We start from the raw sequence: 16,915 nt of genomic DNA, 5'->3' as shown, positions 1-16,915 counted from the left end.
AAGTGTGTCTTGGGAAGGGAGGGAGGAGACCAAAGCAACCTGACTGCCCGTCTATTACCCTCATCTCACAACACCGTCCCAGAACCTGCAAAGAACTTCTGTCCTCCCTGCTGCATACATAAGGAGCTAGAAGCCAGGAGAAGTGAGATCCAAGCTCCGGCTGCTCAAGCTGGAGAGGAATGAGGATTTGCACCTGGGTCTGACTCCAAGGCCCTTGCGCTTCCTACCACACCACCCAGCCCTCAGGAATTAGAACTTTCTGGAAAGCTGCTGGAGTCCCCCACTCCCCACCCTTTCCCCATCCCCTGTCTTAGGGCAGTGAGCCAGTAGCACTCTGCATGAAGGTTGTAAAATTAGCAACTTAATTTTGGGTGTCAGGAAATCAGTTGAGGGGAAAATGTGTTTTCAAGGGATTAGTTTTCTTACAAACCAGCATGATAAAAATAAAGAGAAAGGAGAGTGGACAGGAGAAAGGACGGTTTCTAAATTTATAACAGGGATTCATTATTCATGGGCCACATCTAAAAAGGCCAAAGCTACAGAAAGGAGCAAGGCGTGGGTGGGAAAGGCCGCGGCGGAATCCGAGGCGCCTTCACCAGGCGGGAGATGACAAAACAAAGGACCTTCCCATCCAAGAAGGGGGTGAGCGACTGGGGACCACAAGGGCTCCAGGCACAACTCAGCTTATCAAAAAAGACAGAGCTGCTTCTCCAGGCAAGGCCAGGTGTCCTGTGTCAGCAACCCAGTGCCTGCGCAGAGGTTTAGGCTGCTGTGATTGCCTGGCATGTAGGAGGGCAGGATGAAGCTGGAGTGGGGGCTCTTGCACTGATACACATGAGCTAATTGACTCCAAACAATAGTGTTGTGGATGGATGTTGGCCATTCTGCAGAAGAGGAAACTGAGGGTCAGAGTGGCGAAGAGAGATGGCCAGGGTCAGGTGGGTGGGGGCAGTGGCTGAAGCCTCAGGCTGGAGGATCTGAATGGTACTCTCTTCCCTGCCCCTGCCACACTCTGGTCTTGGTGCATTTAAGGGCTGAAGAAAAAGGAATGTGTCAGGAGACCCACTGTGTGCGTCTCACCAGGCCTGGGCCTCCCCCGAGGAGGGCCTCATTCAGCCTTCCCCACAGCACAGTGCGGCAGGGTTGCTGCTGTTGCCAGAGGAGGACTGGGGCTCTGGGATGGGGGAAGGGACTTGCCCAGGACTATGCAGCTTCTAGATCCTGGCCCCTCCCCGGCCCACTCAGTGAAGGGTGAGGCTGTCTCGTGCCTCCTCCTCCCAGGAGTAACCCAGCTCCTCGGCAAGAGATGGACCTGTGGACACTCCTCACCTGGCAGGGGCCGAGCCAGGGGTCAGGCAAGTCACACTGCCACCCTCAAAGGAGCCCACAGTTAGGACTTCCCCAGGAGTTTGTAATTCTGGCCCCTGCTGTATGTTGAGCACCAGCTCTGTGCCTGGTCCTGCAGGAGGAACCACACGTTTCACTCGCTTCATCTCCACATGACCCAAGGAGGTAGGTGCTGTCACGGTCCCCACTGCACGGGTCAGGAAACGGAGGATCCACAAGGGTGACTGAGTTGCCCAAGGTGACTCCCTTGTGTGGAGAACCAGGCCTGGACCCAGATACTGTCCCCTTTCCAGAAAATCCAGGGCCTAAAATGCCAAAGCCAGAGGACCAGCAGGAGTTTTGTAGGAAAGGCCGACTGACGGGCATAGTGGAAGGAACGTTTTAAGAAATGCGTTTCACTAGAAGTGGGTGATGGAGCAGGAAGGTGCTGGTGCCCGCAGCCTGTTTCCCTGGGCTTGGAGATTCATCTCCTGCAGTTTGACCAGGCCCCCGTTTTGGGGCCCTCTTCCTGGATGATGTCCATGTACCCACATTTCAAATGGCTGCACTTCTAGGGGGCCAGGATGAGTCCGGAGTCCTGGAAAGGGAAGGATTGGGGTTCCTACTAGCCCTCCCTTAGCCCGTGAGGCTGAGGACATCAGTGAGATATGGACCCCCGATGACCGTGGGCCAGCCTCTCACACCCAGGACTCAGAGGTTCTGTGGACACGGGTGACCCAGTCCCTGCCTTGGCTCATGTTGGGGATCACAACCCAGTGCTACAGGTAAAGGGGAGGCCCAGAGTGGGAGCATCTGTCCAGAGGCTGTGTTCCTTAAGTAACTTAAATTACGCAGAGAACAGTTTCCAGAATGTACAGGCAAGACGCTAGCGGCAAATCACTGCTGGGTGACAACACCTCTGAGTGCTGGTGCAGAGCCACTCTGCCACGAAGTTGGGACCCAGGTGCCAAAATCCCAGCCCCTCCCTAGCTCTGGAAGGGGTGCCGAGAACGCACCCTGCCAAGGTGGCAAGGCAGAGATGGGTGAGGCCCTGCCTCTTAGGGACTCAGGACCTGGGCAGCAGGGGACCACACAGCTGCCAGCCTCATTGCTCTAAGCCCCTGGTCCCAAGATCATATGAGGAGGAAATGAAGCCACATGGACCAAGGTTGATGCCTGGAGCAGAGGTGTCTACACCACAGAGCGCCTATTGGGTGTCAGAGCTGCCTGGGAGCTGGGAATGCCAGTATAAGCAACCCCTGGCCCTCCTTCCATGGGTGTCCTTGGGAGTGCAGCACCATGGAGGAAAGGGATGAGTGCCCAGGGAGCCAGAGCCCTGTCACCCCCGGCAGAGGAACATGTGAAGCTGAGCGTGGAGTGGCTTCCTGGAGGGCAGCTCCTGGGCCAGTATCTTGAAGGTTGCAAGAGGGAGCTGGCTGAGGCCAGGGAAAGGGGGCAGGGGCAGCACCGCAGAGAAAGTGGGGAAGGACACAGCACAGGGTACGTGTGTGTGCACAATCATGTATGCATATGTGGGAGTATGTGCCTGTGTGTGCATGTGGAAATGGGTGTGTGTATTTGAGTGTGAATGAGTGGGCAAATGTAGCACGAGTATGTGTGTGTGAATGCATGTATGTGTATGCATGTGTGTGTACGTGTGTTTGAGTGTGTGCGTGTCACCCCCAGGAGTGGCATGTCTGCAGTGTGCACCACATGGGGCAGGTCGGGGGACAGTGAGACGAAGCCGGACTCTGGACGACACAGGAGCCTGACTCAGGAGTGACTTTGATGCTGGAGGCCATGGGGAGCTATGGAACGTGCTTGATCAGGGAAGGGCACAGACTTGTTCTTTTCCAAGGACCCTGTGGGAGTTGCATGCAGGGGAGGTTCCAGGGATGCCACTGCAGGGGCACCAGTGAGGAGGTGGGCCCAGAGGTGAGGGGCCTGGTCAGGGGAGACAGTGTGGGGTGGACTGAAAAGGATAGTTTTGAGAGGAGGGTAGCAGGTGGTATCCTGGAACTTGACACTGGCTGGGACTGGGTGCAGGCACAGGAGACAGGCCATGGGGCTGGGCTCTGTTCTCCAAGATGGGGAATCACACAGGGACACTGGCCATCCACCTTCATTTTGCCCCAGCTGAGCCATGCCCCAGGAAACCCTTCCTGGAACGATCCTCTGGTCTGCCTTCCTCGCTCCTCAAACACTGGCATCTGGAGAAAAAGCCCCGCAAGTCACTAAATCACCGCTTGGCAAATCACATGCTGCGGCGATGCTGAGAGCAAATAAATGGGGGCCGAGCCGGCGGGTGGACACCCTCCTGGGCAGTGCGCAGTGGCGAAGGGCTGTGGGGAAGAGGGTGCTGGGTATGTCAGGTCCCAGGGAGACAGGCGGCTGGGGGGCCAGCTGTCCTCCTTGGAATCCTGGTTTCTAGGCCGCTTCATTCGGTCTATTCACTGGACAGTCGTGAGTGTGCGCTGTGCACCCAGCACCGTGGGGACCCAGCTGGGGCCCCAGATGGACACAAGCTCTGACCTCATGGGCTTTCTTTCCAGCTTCTGGCACCCCCATCCGGCCTGTAACCGAGTCCACCATCACCTGGAGTGTACCCCTGCCCGGTGGCACGTCCAGCTCCCAATTGTCAGCTGCCTCCACTCTCGGTCCCATGCACGAGCTGCCCAGCCTGCCCGTGGAGCCCCCAGGAGTATGGGAGGTCAGGCCTGGAGGAGCCCTGAGCAGTGGTGGGCAGGATGAGGTGGATCAATACCCACCTTCCTCACTCCCAGGCATGCTCTGTGCCAGCTCTTGGAGGTCCCTGGCAGTGCTGAACCCTCTGCCTGCCTTGAGGACCTCCTGCAAACAGGCCCTGGAATGGGGGCTTCCCTCCTCTGTCCTAATGTCCTGCTTTTCTATGGGTGCTACCCACACTGAAGGCCTCATCTGCTTCTGGGTGGTCTGGGCCTCAGATCTGAGGAGACAGACAGTATTCAAGTTAAGAAATAACCACAGAGAGCACCAGTGTGCCAGATGGAGAAATAACCACAGACAGTGCCAGTGTGCCAGATGGAGAAATAACCACAGAGAGCACCAGTGTGCCAGATGGAGAAATAACCACAGGCAGTGCCAGTGTGCTGGCTGGAGACTGTGGGTGTGATAGAGAGGAACCGGCTTTTACGTCGTGCGTCCAAGAGGACCTCTCTGAGCTGAGACTGTAACTCAGGGAGGCCCTGGCTGCTGGAGGGCGGTAATGAGTAGGGGCCTCGGGGACCTCCCCACACCCCCGAGGTCTGCAAGTTGCCTTTCACCTCGATGCTGGGAGCCAGCCTGCGGGCAGCCCCAGCAGAATGAAACCGGTGACAGAGCCCCAGACTCCATCACCCCGACTCCAGTGATTCTGCTGGGAGGCTTGGCTTTCCCAGGGAGCTCTGCCCAAGCCGGCATGGATCCAGCTCCACCCCACGTGCCCTCTGAGCTGCTGCAGCTGTGGCAACTTGCGTAGGTGATTTCATCTTGGGACCCTGAGCCCTGGAAAAAGCACCTGCATTTTTCTCAGGGTGCTGACCTGTGAAGGCGCAGGTGAGAGGAATCTTGCCCCACCCCACCCAGCTGCCTTAGCACTCCCTGTTTGGACACTGTCCCCATCCCTGCAGTGTCCGCCCCACAGCCCTGCTCCCATCACCCGCTTGGTCCCATGGCTTTATGGGCCAGCAAAGCCCAACTCTCCTTACAAAGAACCTTGCTCTGCTCTTGGTTCCTTAGTTGCAGTCAATCCTGATCTTTCTATCGTTCTCTTTCTTGGAGTGAAAAACAGAAGCAGTGCACATCCATGATGACATCACCAGACATTCGTGCCGATCCAGTCCTCTTCAAGTCAGTAGCGCTACTTACTGTAGGACACAGTGCCGTGAGCTCCCAGGGGACAGGATTTATGTGGTTTGATGATCCAGTTCCAAGATGAAGGCACCAGGGCTAGCGCTGGTAACTGAGAATGGGCCTCCCTCTGCCTCCTGGCTCAGCAGTTTGCTTCATGCCAAATATATCAAACTGAACCCTGGCAAGGCAGAGGTTTCCTGCACCCGGTCTTCCTGTGTACAAGGCAGGGCGTTCAAGACGCTGCTGTTGCTGCCCTTTGCGTTGGTCTCACTGTCCCTGTGTGCCTGGAGACTGAAGGAATCGGCAGGTGTATTTTTCCTTCTCCCGCTCTCTCTTTTTAAAATGCATCTTGACCAGGGAAATACTTTCCCACTAAGACACAATTAAGTTTCCTGAATTAATTATGTACCTGACAGCAGGATTAGCGATTTTCTTAATTTCCACTGTAATTACCTTGGAAGAACAGTCACCCCTGATCTCTCTGGAAGGAGGGCTCCCACAACAAGCACAGCGTCTGAGGCATCTGCTGTGAAGCTCTCGCTCTGCAGACTTGTGGGCACACTCCTGGCTTCTGTGGACGCTGAGTGAGTCCTGGTCCTGCCCCTGCAGTGCAGTTCTTCTCTGTTCAACCAATGCTTCCTGAGCGCCAGTCACATGTGCCCAGGCAGGGAGGGAAGGGCGCATCTGTCACAGGGACACCCTGGGGTGGCTGGGATGGTTGTCTCCTTTCATGGCTGGGGCCATCAGAAGGGAGGAGGTGACCTCTAGATGGTCTCTGGTGCTCAAGATCTACCTGTCCATTAAAACAAGGAATGTGCCCCGTGAGAGCCGGAGGGCTTCAAAGGGAAGAAGTCCTTGAGAGCAGCACAAGGCTTCGCCAGGCTCAGCACCCCTGTCTGAGGGTGACATCTCCCTGGTGAGGGAAGAGGATTCTGTGGTCATGGTGGTCCCCATGGGGCTGATGAATGATTCTTCCCCCTGGGCTGGGCAATGATCTCTGTTCTCAAGGGGATAATTTGTGTGAATGCAAAGGAAAGTCGTCAAAAGGTGGAGATGGGAACATTCAAGGGTCTGGTCAGAGCGGCTACTACTATTTATAAAAAGGAGCCATGTGGACATGCTTGGTCTGACTGTGGGCCTCATCCCCAGCAGCCTTTGTTGCTCCTCCTCTTGATGTCCTGGCTCCCATGATCACCTTGTCCCTTCCCATAACTCCCACTTCCCATCTGTCTGGGACAGGAGTACACATGAGATGCAGAGAATGGGAGCAACTTGCTTAAGGCCACATGGCTAGAAGCTGCAAGGTTCCAATCTAAATCCAGGTCTCGCGATGCTCCATCTGCCAATGTGACCTCGTGCTCAGAGACCACTGTGTGGGGAGCAGGGAAGCCAGCCTTGCCCCCGCGGCATGCCCACTTCCACGCTGCACACCAGATTCATTTATTCTGCTGTGGCGACCGAGGGAGAGGAGAATATTATAAAACCATTAGAGCCGGGCGTGGTGGCTCACACTTGTAATCCCAGCACTTTGGGAAGCTGAGGTGGGCAGATCACGAAGTCAGGAGATCGAGACCATCCTGGCTAACACGGTGAAACCCCGTCTCTACTAAAAATACAAAAAATTAGCCGGGCGTGGTGGTGGGCGCCTGTAGTCCCAGCTACCTGGGAGGCTGAGGAAGGAGAATGGCATGAACCCGGGAAGCGGAGCTTGCAGTGAGCCGAGATCGTGCCACTGTACTCCAGCCTGGGTGGCAGAGCGAGACTCTGTCTCACCATTAGGGTGTCAATGACCCAGGGAAAGTGGGACTGATTTAAATGCCATTTAACTTCTTTTAAGAATCTGTCTACTCCTTTATCTCTTGGTGCATTTACTAGACAAGTTCCACCCAATTTCACGTTTTAAAATTAACCAGCCGAACAGAGAGGCCCTGCCAGTGGTTGCATCCTGCCTCTGGGAGCACAGGTGCACAGGGGCTGGGGAAGATATCTGGGGAATATATATCAGGGGCCTAAAATGTATCTGTCTGTATGTGTATGTATGTGTCATCTTTCCAGGAGCCCTAAACAGGGAAAGTGTTCCTTCACAGAACTTTCAAAATCTAACTCAAAAGGGAAAAAGCCGCACATATGTATGTCACCCACACTCACGGCCCTGGAGCTCCTGGCCTAGTTAAAGAAAGTGGTGAGGCTGCCGAGTTAGAAATGAGTACCAGAGTTGTCTATAAAAAGTTTATCTCCTAGAAGTTTGAGGTTGGCAGTGACCTTAACTCACATCTGCTACACACAGTCTTCAGCTTCAACCACATGGAGATGAGCTAGAGACCAAGATGGAGACAGAGACATAGAGAGACAGAGAGAGAAAGACAGAGATGGAGACATAGAGAGACAGAGACATGGAGAGACAGATAGAGGGACAGAGATGGAGACACAGAGAGACAGAGGTAGAGATGGAGCAGGAGCTGGAGATCTCTATGCAGATGGAGACACAGATACACCGTAGAAACAGTGGCAGCTGGAGAGGGTATACCTAGGATGCAGGGAGAGGCGCAAGTGCAGGTGGAGGTGTGGGTGCAGATGGAGGTGGGGGTGCAGATGGAGGTGAGGGTGCACATAGAGGTGGGAGTGCAGATGGAGGTGGGGGTGCACATGGAGGTGGGGGTGCACATGGATGGAGACACAGCTAGAAACAGACATGCAGATGCTGATGCAGACTGATGGGCCGTGTGCTCCCCAGAGGCTAATGCAGGCCCAGAATGATGTTTCTGCAACGTGTATTGAACAAAGGAGACCGCTGACCCCTGGCTTGCTGACTATCTCATTGCAATCTTTCTCGTTGCAAACTTCACCAAGAACCACAGGCTGGATGCCAAGCGTAAGCAGCCTCTGGGTTGGCAGCATGGGGGTGCTTAGGTTCTGGTGCCCTGGAGGAGAAGGGCTTTCCTCTGCCAGCCCCTCTCTGTCAGACTTGGTCTGTAGGTAACCTGCTCCCCCGCCCAACTCCACCCAGAGAGTAGGCCTGGAGCAGAGACGAGGAGCTTGTGCTCTCCCACTCCTGACCTCGAACCCTTGCAGGCCTCACCCTGATCACTCACTGCAGTCCGGGTGCCAGGAGTAGGGCCGGGGCCTCTGCTGCAGCTCACGGCTGTGCTCTCAGAAGCTCCTTGCTCCGGGACCCTTGGGAATCACACACTGGGGTCCTCACTCCCAGCTCAAGCCTTTTTCTCCTGTGTGTGTGACTGAAACGGACATCTGGAGGCCACCACTGTAATTCAGACTCAAATGCCTTTGCCTGGAGAACAGGAGTGTGGAGCCCCGAGGACCCGGTGGTTTTGGCATTCAGCTCAGCACCCCCAGAGCACCTGTGACTTTGCGGAGCCCGAGAATGGAGAGGTGTGAAGTCCCTGCTGGGTGCTGGGCACTGCACTGGGCCCTTGGAGGCAGAGGAATTCATTTCCTCTCAGTAAGAATTCTTAAATGCTGTTCATTTTATAAGCTAGGAAACCAAACTCAGAGAGGTGAAGCGGTGCCAATGTCACTCAGTTCGCCCATGGCTGTGGTGGGATTTGAACCCACATCCATCTGGCTCTGGACCCCAGGGCTGGCTTCCCAGCCATGTGGCCTGGGCACTTGGCCACACAGGGCCACACTCAGCAGGGCTCCACGCTTGTTAAATGCTCTATGCTGTCGTTCTCGTGAGTAGTAAGTGCAAAGCAGGAAGCTTGAGAAGCTTGGGACCACATTTTCATTTTGTCTTGGGCCTCACAAATGATATACCCAGTCCTGAACCATGGTATTTCTGCCAGTTTAGCGCCTTCCTGCTCTGGTCTAGCTGGGACCCGACTCTCAGGGGCCACAAAAGGCCCATGGTGAGCAGAGAAGCTAGGGAGCCGTCTGATGGCCATGGGAGCCGATGCCCCCTGCCAACCTGTCGTGCACGATGCTTCTCGAACTAGAAAAAGTCCACCTCTGAGCCAGGGGACCAAACCCTCCACCTCCTCCTGGTAAACTAAAGCCAAAAGGGCTGAACAGGATGGAAGTCTGGAGCGCCAGGAGGGATGGGGAGCAGGACTGTGCAGCCCATGGTGGAACGGATGAGTCAAATGTTCCAAGAAAGCCCGATATCACAGAGCCCTCCGGCGCGGGATGGGTGATGAGCCTAGCACTATGGCTTCTGAATTTTAAAATAAGCTTGGAGCATCCGTGGAAAATGCTTTGTGATGGGAAAGGGGTGTGGACGTGGTATAGGGAGATCCAGCGGGGCAGCTGGGGCTTCCACGGAGGGAAATAGGTGGCCGGCAGGGAGCCAGGCACGGGGCTGGGAGCTGTTCTCAGAAGGTCTCACCGGATTGTCTCAGTGACCCCGAGAACAGCTCAGGAGAGCTCTGTGTGTGCACAGACACACCTCAGTCCCCGCATCAGGGGGTGGAACCACCCCTGAGATGGGAGGATGGCTCCAGCTCACAGGCATGGAAGCTGAGCCCAGATAAATCTCTGGGTCCCCCAGTGAGTCTGGGTGGCATTGGAGCCCTCTCACTGTCTCTGCTTTTGCATAATAGTGATATTGATGCCCTCCTTATGGGCATTCTGGAGACAGAGAAGTCACACGTACAAAGCAGTGCACACCCAGGGTCTGACAGGGCCTGGTACTCAGATACCCCCGAGAGCCTGGCTCTGCCAGTGGGAACACGAGAACGCAGCAGCAAGGCCCCAGAGCTGGGCAGTGCCAGTGAGAAGCCTGGCCCTTCCTCTTCCTGACCCTGCAATCTTCGAGAGTGATGAACCCCACGAGCCTCAGTTTCCCCATGGGATAAATTGGGATAATTGTTGCACTGCCCTCATGGAGCTGGAATGAAGATTCAGGGGCAGTCGATGGACACCACTGAGAATCAGGCCTGGTGTGGGACGTGCCAAGCCCCTAGCCTTCTGTGCCTCCATTTCCCTGGCTATAAAACACCCAACTCCCAGAGTCATTGCGAGGAGCCCCGGCAGGGGGCACGCACAGCCATGCAGTAGCCTAGTGAGGGGTTCATCAACCCGTGTAGGGGTTCTCTCTACACGGGGCACTCATTTGGCGCGGGGAGGCTGTGGAAGCCAGCAGGAACTATCACGCTGATCTCGGCGGTAGGGACACCCCAGGGACTGTGTCTGCTGACAGCCGCAGCGTCCTGTGTGGGAGAGTCCCAGGGAACAGTGCGTGAGAAAAGGAACTTCTTTTAGTCTGAGTGGGCCTCCTCCACCATGGCTCGGGAGCTGCCATAGTCTGGGCTTAATGAGGCCTAAATCTGTCAACAGTGGAGGCTGTTGCTTGTGGTAAATATTTGGCGTCCAGCTCCATTTGGCAAGGTTATATTTGCTCCATTGGGGGAAAAATAACTCTCTGTTTGCCATGGTGATGGATTTGTCGTTCTCCACTTAGAAGTTGCCAGCAGCTGCAGGCAGAATTGCTAAATCTCCCTGTCTGTCCATCCATCCATCCATCCATCCATCATCTACCCACCCACCTACCCACCCACCCATTCATTCATTCATTTGTTCATTAGCTGACATCCTGAGATCTACTCTGCTAGGGAAGCAAGTGGAGCCTGTAAGCCACAAACTGGCTGCGTGGCCCTTGGCTTGTCATTCCCCCTCCTCTGGGCCTCAGTGCCTCTTTCCCTAAAAGGCAGGTCCTTGTCACTGAACTGGTAGGGCTGTGGGGAGGCACAGATTAAACATTTTTAAAGGACATGGCTGTGCATTGACTAGTAGCCCAATAAACATTGCCGGAGACTTGATGTATTCAGGGAAGGCTTCCTGGAGGTAGCACACCCTGAAACAGATGTCAAGGGGATAAGTAGACACTTGTCCCCCAGTACACAGACACAAAACAACAAACAAATGAAACAAAGCAGCATAGGTAAGTGCCCTAAGTTTAAAATGATACCAACCTATTAAGACATGTAGAGAGAGAGAGTAGGAAGATTGCCAAAAAGGTCAGCTGGTTTTTACTAGACCCATTGAGCCAGTGAATGAGTCTGCAGCTGACTGTCACAGGAACCCCCGCTGTGATATTGGCACGAGGTCGTGACTGGTCAAATTGTTTCTGAGCATTTATTGGCTTCATCCAGAATTGTGGCATTTTAGACCCAACCTTTATTTAACCTTAGGTTTAGATATTTACATGTATAAAAATGAAAGGTGACACATTTTTTTTTTCTTTTCTTTTCTTTTTTTTTTTTTTTTTGAGAAGGAGTCTCACTCTGTGGCCAGGCTGGAGTGCAATGATGCGATCTCAGCTTACTGCAACCTCCGCCTCCCGGGTCCAAGTGATTCTTTTGCCTCAGCCTCCCGAGTAGCTGGGATTACAGGTGCGTGCCAACACGCCAGGCTAATTTTTTGTATTTTAGTGGAGATGGGGTTTCACTATGCTGGCCAGGATGGTCTTGCTCTTCTGACCTCCTGGGTCTGCCTCCCTCAGCCTCCCAAAGTGCTAGGATTACAGGCGTGAGCCACTGTGCCTGGCCGATACATTCTTTTAACGTTTGTGTAGAAGAATAAGTGTCTAAGAATAGAAAATTTTCTAAAATAGAAAACCAAAGAAAGGGAACTTGCCTTAGAAGCCACTAAATGTGCTCTAAACCAAGTGGCATGAAAGTAGACGGTGAATCGGTGGAGTGAGTCCGCTCAGCACCGTGACACACACACTGATGGACAGACCCTGGGAAGGAATCATGAGAAAGGTGGTTTTTCCAATCAATGGAGAAAAATGTCAGTGGCCCATTTCGTACTTCCAATGGGGGAAAAAAAAAGTAAGGCCTGCTGTGTCTCTCATGAGGGAGCTGGCTGGGAACACGGGGTTGGGTCTCTGGGTTCAAGCCATGCACCAAAATAGATTTTAGGCAGATCCCAGACATAAACATTTTAAAAATCCAATTATTATTAGAAAAATGAGAATATATATAACCACTTCAGTGACAAGAAACTCACAGCTGCTGAAAGACTATGTGGGCACTTTTGAGATGTAAAATGTAATTGTTTGTAAGGCAAAAACACTATATACAAAAATCAGTGGATAAAATGGACTCATGACGGGTTCAGGTGCAGGTGTCCATGTTGTGTCTGCGAGCCTAGAGGAAGTGGTCCCGGCTGAGGTGTTTGGTTTGGTTTAGCTACCTGGGAGTGGGTGGGAGAAGCTTTATGGGAAAAAATAAGATTGAATTTTAATAAAGCATATAGGAAGGGAGGGAGGGAGGAAAGGGGAAGAAGGAGGGAGGGAAGGGGGTGAGGAGGGATGAAGGTTAGGAGGGAGGGAGAGGGCAGAGGGAAAAACAGAGGGTGGCCCCAGCACCCAGTCACTTCTTTCCCACTTATCTGTGATAATGGTTACCTAAGGGTGCTGAGATTTCAGGCTTCTTTTTGAGACACAGTCTCACTCTGGCTCAGGCTGGAGTACAGTAGTGTGATCTTGGCTGACTGCAACCTCCACCTCCAGGTTCAAGTGATTCTCCTGACTCAGTTTCCCCAGTAGCTGGGACTACTGACACCTGCTAATCTTTGTATTTTTAGTAGAGATGGGGTTTCACCATGTTGGCCAGGCTGGTCTCAAACTCCTGACCTCAGGTGATCCATCCGCCTTGGCCTCCCAAAGTGCTGAGATTACAGGAGCGAGCCACCGTGCCTGGCCTCAGACTCTTTATACTTACTTTTCTTCTATGTTTATTCATTACTCAGGCTTTTACAGTGCACCTGTGTGATTATATAATCAGAAATAAAGCCACAGAGCTATTTTCATTGCATTTTAAAAAGTGGCTGTAGTATGCATCAGTGCTCAGAGGAGAGGCCCAGAGGACTGAAATTAAACTCAATATTGATAAACAGGGGCAAAGAATACTGTGAAAAGAAAATAAAATGGACCAAAAAAGGGAAGGCTGAAATCTGGAGGGAGTGAGCAGAAGCTGCAGGGGGCCCGGCTGCAAGCTGCTTTCCCTGGGAACGAGTGTGTCTGGGGAGATGCAGCCACACTGTGAACCGTGCGGAGACCGGGGCCACGGCGTCACGCTGCCTCAGCACAGTGACCTTTCCTGGGTAACCCTTCATCTGCGTGCAGAGAGCAAATTTCGGGGCCCAAACAGGAAATCGGTACCTGCTTCTGTCCATAGAACAGAGAGTCAGTTACACGTGGCGGAAGAGACCCTGGGGCAGCCCTGGACAGTGAGGCAGCCCACATTAGAGCTGGAAGCAGGGGGACAAAGGGAGATGGTGAGGTCCCTGCAGCCTAGGGACCAGGGCCACCTAACAGGAACCAGAATCATGTGGGCCACAGAGGGGATGCAGAGGGAGAGAGGGAGGGATACTCAGAGCCTCTCTTTCTCCTGCTGGAACCTCCGATTGTGGAGTCCGATGGGCAGTTGCAGGCCACGGCCTGGGCCAGGCAGCCGTAGGGGCTGCCTCCCAGCGCTCAGCAGAGCTGGAGCACAGAATGGGCTTAGGGCAGCAGGGGGATGACAGCACAGCCAGGGCCCATGTGTTTTCCAGGAGGCATTTCCACATCCATTCTCACCCGCACTCGCCACTCACGGAGGATTCTGAGGTCGGCGCCGGGGCCTCCAACATCCACGCTTTCCAGATGGGAAGTGCACAGCCCCCCGGGGGCTGGAGTGAACCGCCAGGAGGAAGGGGCCTTGTGGGGCGAGGAAGGCCACGTAGAGTAGGATGGAAGGAGCTGGTGTTAAGGGGAAGCCACGCTGCTGCCAGGCCATGCCCCATCTGTGCTCTGGAGAGAAGGCGGGGGTGGTTCAGCCTCCGCCGCCCACCGGGGCTGTGTTCTGGGGCTCGGGGACACACTGAGGACAGGCTCTGGCTCCTGTCTCAGGAGGGGCCCTGACATAGGAGGCGGGGGTGGCCCCCTTGCCCCAGCCGTCCAAACCACAAGCTCCGAAGGCAGCTGCTTCACGGACGCGAAATTACATCTCTCTGAAAATACCCCTTCCTTTCTTCTAATTGCCATGACTCTAATAATCCCACTCTATCTTCTCTCTCACCCTTGACGGTGAATTTAATTTAATAAACTGTAACTGTGCTGCCTCTGATCTTTAAATGCCATGTTTATTTGCCTAGTTAGAATGGACTCGATGACTGAAGAAAGTGTGGCGATGTCTTGCGAAGTGGGTTTTGACCAGCGCAGGTTTCGGCATTATTGTGTCCACAGTCCCAGATTGAAACCGATGTGGATACAAATGCCTTCCATTCCCTTGGGGTGGAGCAGCCGGCGGGCTAGTGCACTTGCAGCGCACGTATTTTCTGTGCTGCTGTCTCACGTTGTGGCCACATACAGTCCACTTTAGAGGATTCGAAAGACTTGGGAGCGCTCAAGAGAGGTGAAGGGGACTGCCCACAGTAATCTCTCTGCCGGAGTAGTGTTGAGGGGGAACCCTCTGTCTGCAGTGTCCGGGTGGGTCCTGGCACCGGAGAGGCCTGCGCGCGACCCCAGATTCGCGGAGTGGAGCGCCCTGCCCTCCCAGCTTGCGTGGGCAGCCTTGTCCTTGCAGGCTGTCCTCCCGCAGCTGGCGTACTCCGGGCGCGAGGGCGCCGTGCACCTTGGTCACCCGGCCGTCAGGGGAAGAGCACTCCTCACGCCCCACCAAGGTTGGGCCAGTTACAGGCCGGGAGGTCTACATCTGAAGTGCACCTGGCCTTCATGGTTTTGGGGCCGGTTCCACGGTCCCCACGAGGCCAGCCGCGCCAATGGGCCCAGTGCCAGCCCAGGGAGGCCGCGGCCGCCTTGCCTTCGTCTGGCCGGGGCTACGCTCAGGAAATGCGACCCTTAGCGGGGCCGGCGCCTTTTGTTCTGTGTGCCCCGGCGATTGCTCCAGCGAAATAGGACCTTGGGCGCTTGGGCGCCCTTGTTCTGTGCACGGCGTGCCCAGGAAATACGACCCCGCGGGTCTGGACACGCTGCTGCTGTTCGCCTTCCCAGATACCCGGCCGTGGACAGATGCTTGCTGCATCCAGGTCTCTGGGGCTCAACGGTCAGCTCACTGCAGTGGGAGTGTCCGCGGCCACTCTGCACCCCCATCACGCTCCGTCCTCCTCCGTGCTATTCACAAAAAAAAAAAACCACATTGGCACCCGACTTCACACTTTCCTCCTTTCTAGCGCATCTGACGGTGTTCCCGTGGTGGCGGCAGCTCCCAGGCGAGCCAGGAGCTGGCCTCTGGTTACCTACCAGGCGGGAAGGGGGTTTCGAGGCCGGAAGCTAGGTCCCTGCTTTTCCCCCTTGGTGTGGGAAGAGGAGGCCCGCACACGCCCGCTCCCCCAGACCTTTCTGTTGTGGGATGTCCACTCTTTGACACTATCTCAGGGTGGAAGAGGATGAATGGAGGGAGAGGAATGGCCTCCACACAGAAACTCAGAGACATGTGGAAAAGGACAGATCGAGAGGACAACGGACAGACTGCATCCATGGCAGCAGCCCTCCAAGTCACAGTGAGACAGAGGAATGACACGCCCAGAGGGACATTGGACATGGGAGGAAGTACAGGGACAGAATGACAGGCCAGAGAGCCAAGTCTGCTGCAGAGAGAGGGGGGAGAGAGAGAGAGAAGGAGTGAGGAGAGGGTTGGGAGGGGAGACACAAACACATACACAATTGTAGAGAAAGGGAGAGATACAGAGAGAGAGAGAAATGAGAGGTGCGACACAAAAGCCGGGAGGATCCTGGCAGAGAGGAGAGAGGGGGAGGAGAGGGTGGGGAGGACACACACACACCAGACCACACAACACACACACACACACACACATAACTGGGGAGGAAGGATGGAGAGAGACAGAGAAACAAAGAAAGAGATGGAGTAACAGAGAGACAGAGACAGACAGAGGGCCGGGGGGTTGAGGAGAGAGTGAGCCTGGGGTCATTCTGGCTCTGGACTCTGGGTGTGTGTTTCTGTGGAGCTGGCCTGGGCATGCCCCGGCGAAGGCCTGTGGTACCTCTGGGGGCTGGGGACAGGTGGGGACAGGGCTGGGTGAAGGCTGCTGCAGCCTGTTTCCTCCTGTTGCTGAGAAAGCAGCTCCTCTGACGTCCCTGTCCGGAATTCCAGGCTGTTAGCTGTCTGCTGCCCACCCAGACGCTCAGATGCAGAAAATTCAGACAAGCTTTGGCCTGGCCTGTTTCCAGTTAAGACTCTGTCTTCAGGTGGGAAATGTCCCTAATGGAAAGGAAAACAGAACTGGCATTACCCAGGGCCCACATCCCACCCTTTCTCCCTTCGTAGGTTCTGGAGAGGCACACGCTGCTGCGGGAGACACGGTGCCCTCCCCAGGAGGTGCAGTGTGGACACCACGGGTCTGTTCCTGCGCCACACACAGACAGCACACTGGTGCCTTTAGAATAGAAAAGTTGAGTCACATTCTGGAATCAACCCAATAACAGGTCCTGGGATCTAGGAGACCACGTCATGGCAGAAGCAGGTATCAGAGGTGAGCAGCTCTCCATGCAGTATCATTAAGGGAGAGCATCTGAGAGGTTCACTCAGTCACTCATCAACCCATCAGCCATGCCCAAGGCATCTCCGTGGCTGCATCTCAAAGTCCACGTAGTAGCTACCCAGTAATGGTGGGATTTGAGTTTGATCACTGGTTGGAAGAAAGAAAGGAAGGAGTGGAAGGAGGGAGGGCAGGAAGGAAGGAAGGAAGGTGGGAAGAAGGGAGGGAGAGAGAGAGGAAGGAGGGAAGAAGGAAGGAA

General features: G+C 54.7%; 1 protein-coding gene across 2 annotated transcripts in view; it reads left to right on the top strand.

The window, feature by feature from the left end:
• The window catches only part of SORCS2 (sortilin related VPS10 domain containing receptor 2), a 579,194-nt gene that overhangs the window by 329,736 nt on the left and 232,543 nt on the right, over positions 1–16,915 (top strand). The window lies entirely within an intron of this gene.

Source organism: Rhinopithecus bieti, unplaced genomic scaffold (genome assembly GCF_001698545.2).
Source record: "Rhinopithecus bieti isolate Rb0 unplaced genomic scaffold, ASM169854v2 scaffold_35903, whole genome shotgun sequence".
Lineage (NCBI taxonomy): Eukaryota > Metazoa > Chordata > Mammalia > Primates > Cercopithecidae > Rhinopithecus > Rhinopithecus bieti.
The sequence above is the reverse complement of the archived record's forward strand: the minus strand, read 5'-3'. Positions and strand labels throughout refer to the sequence as shown.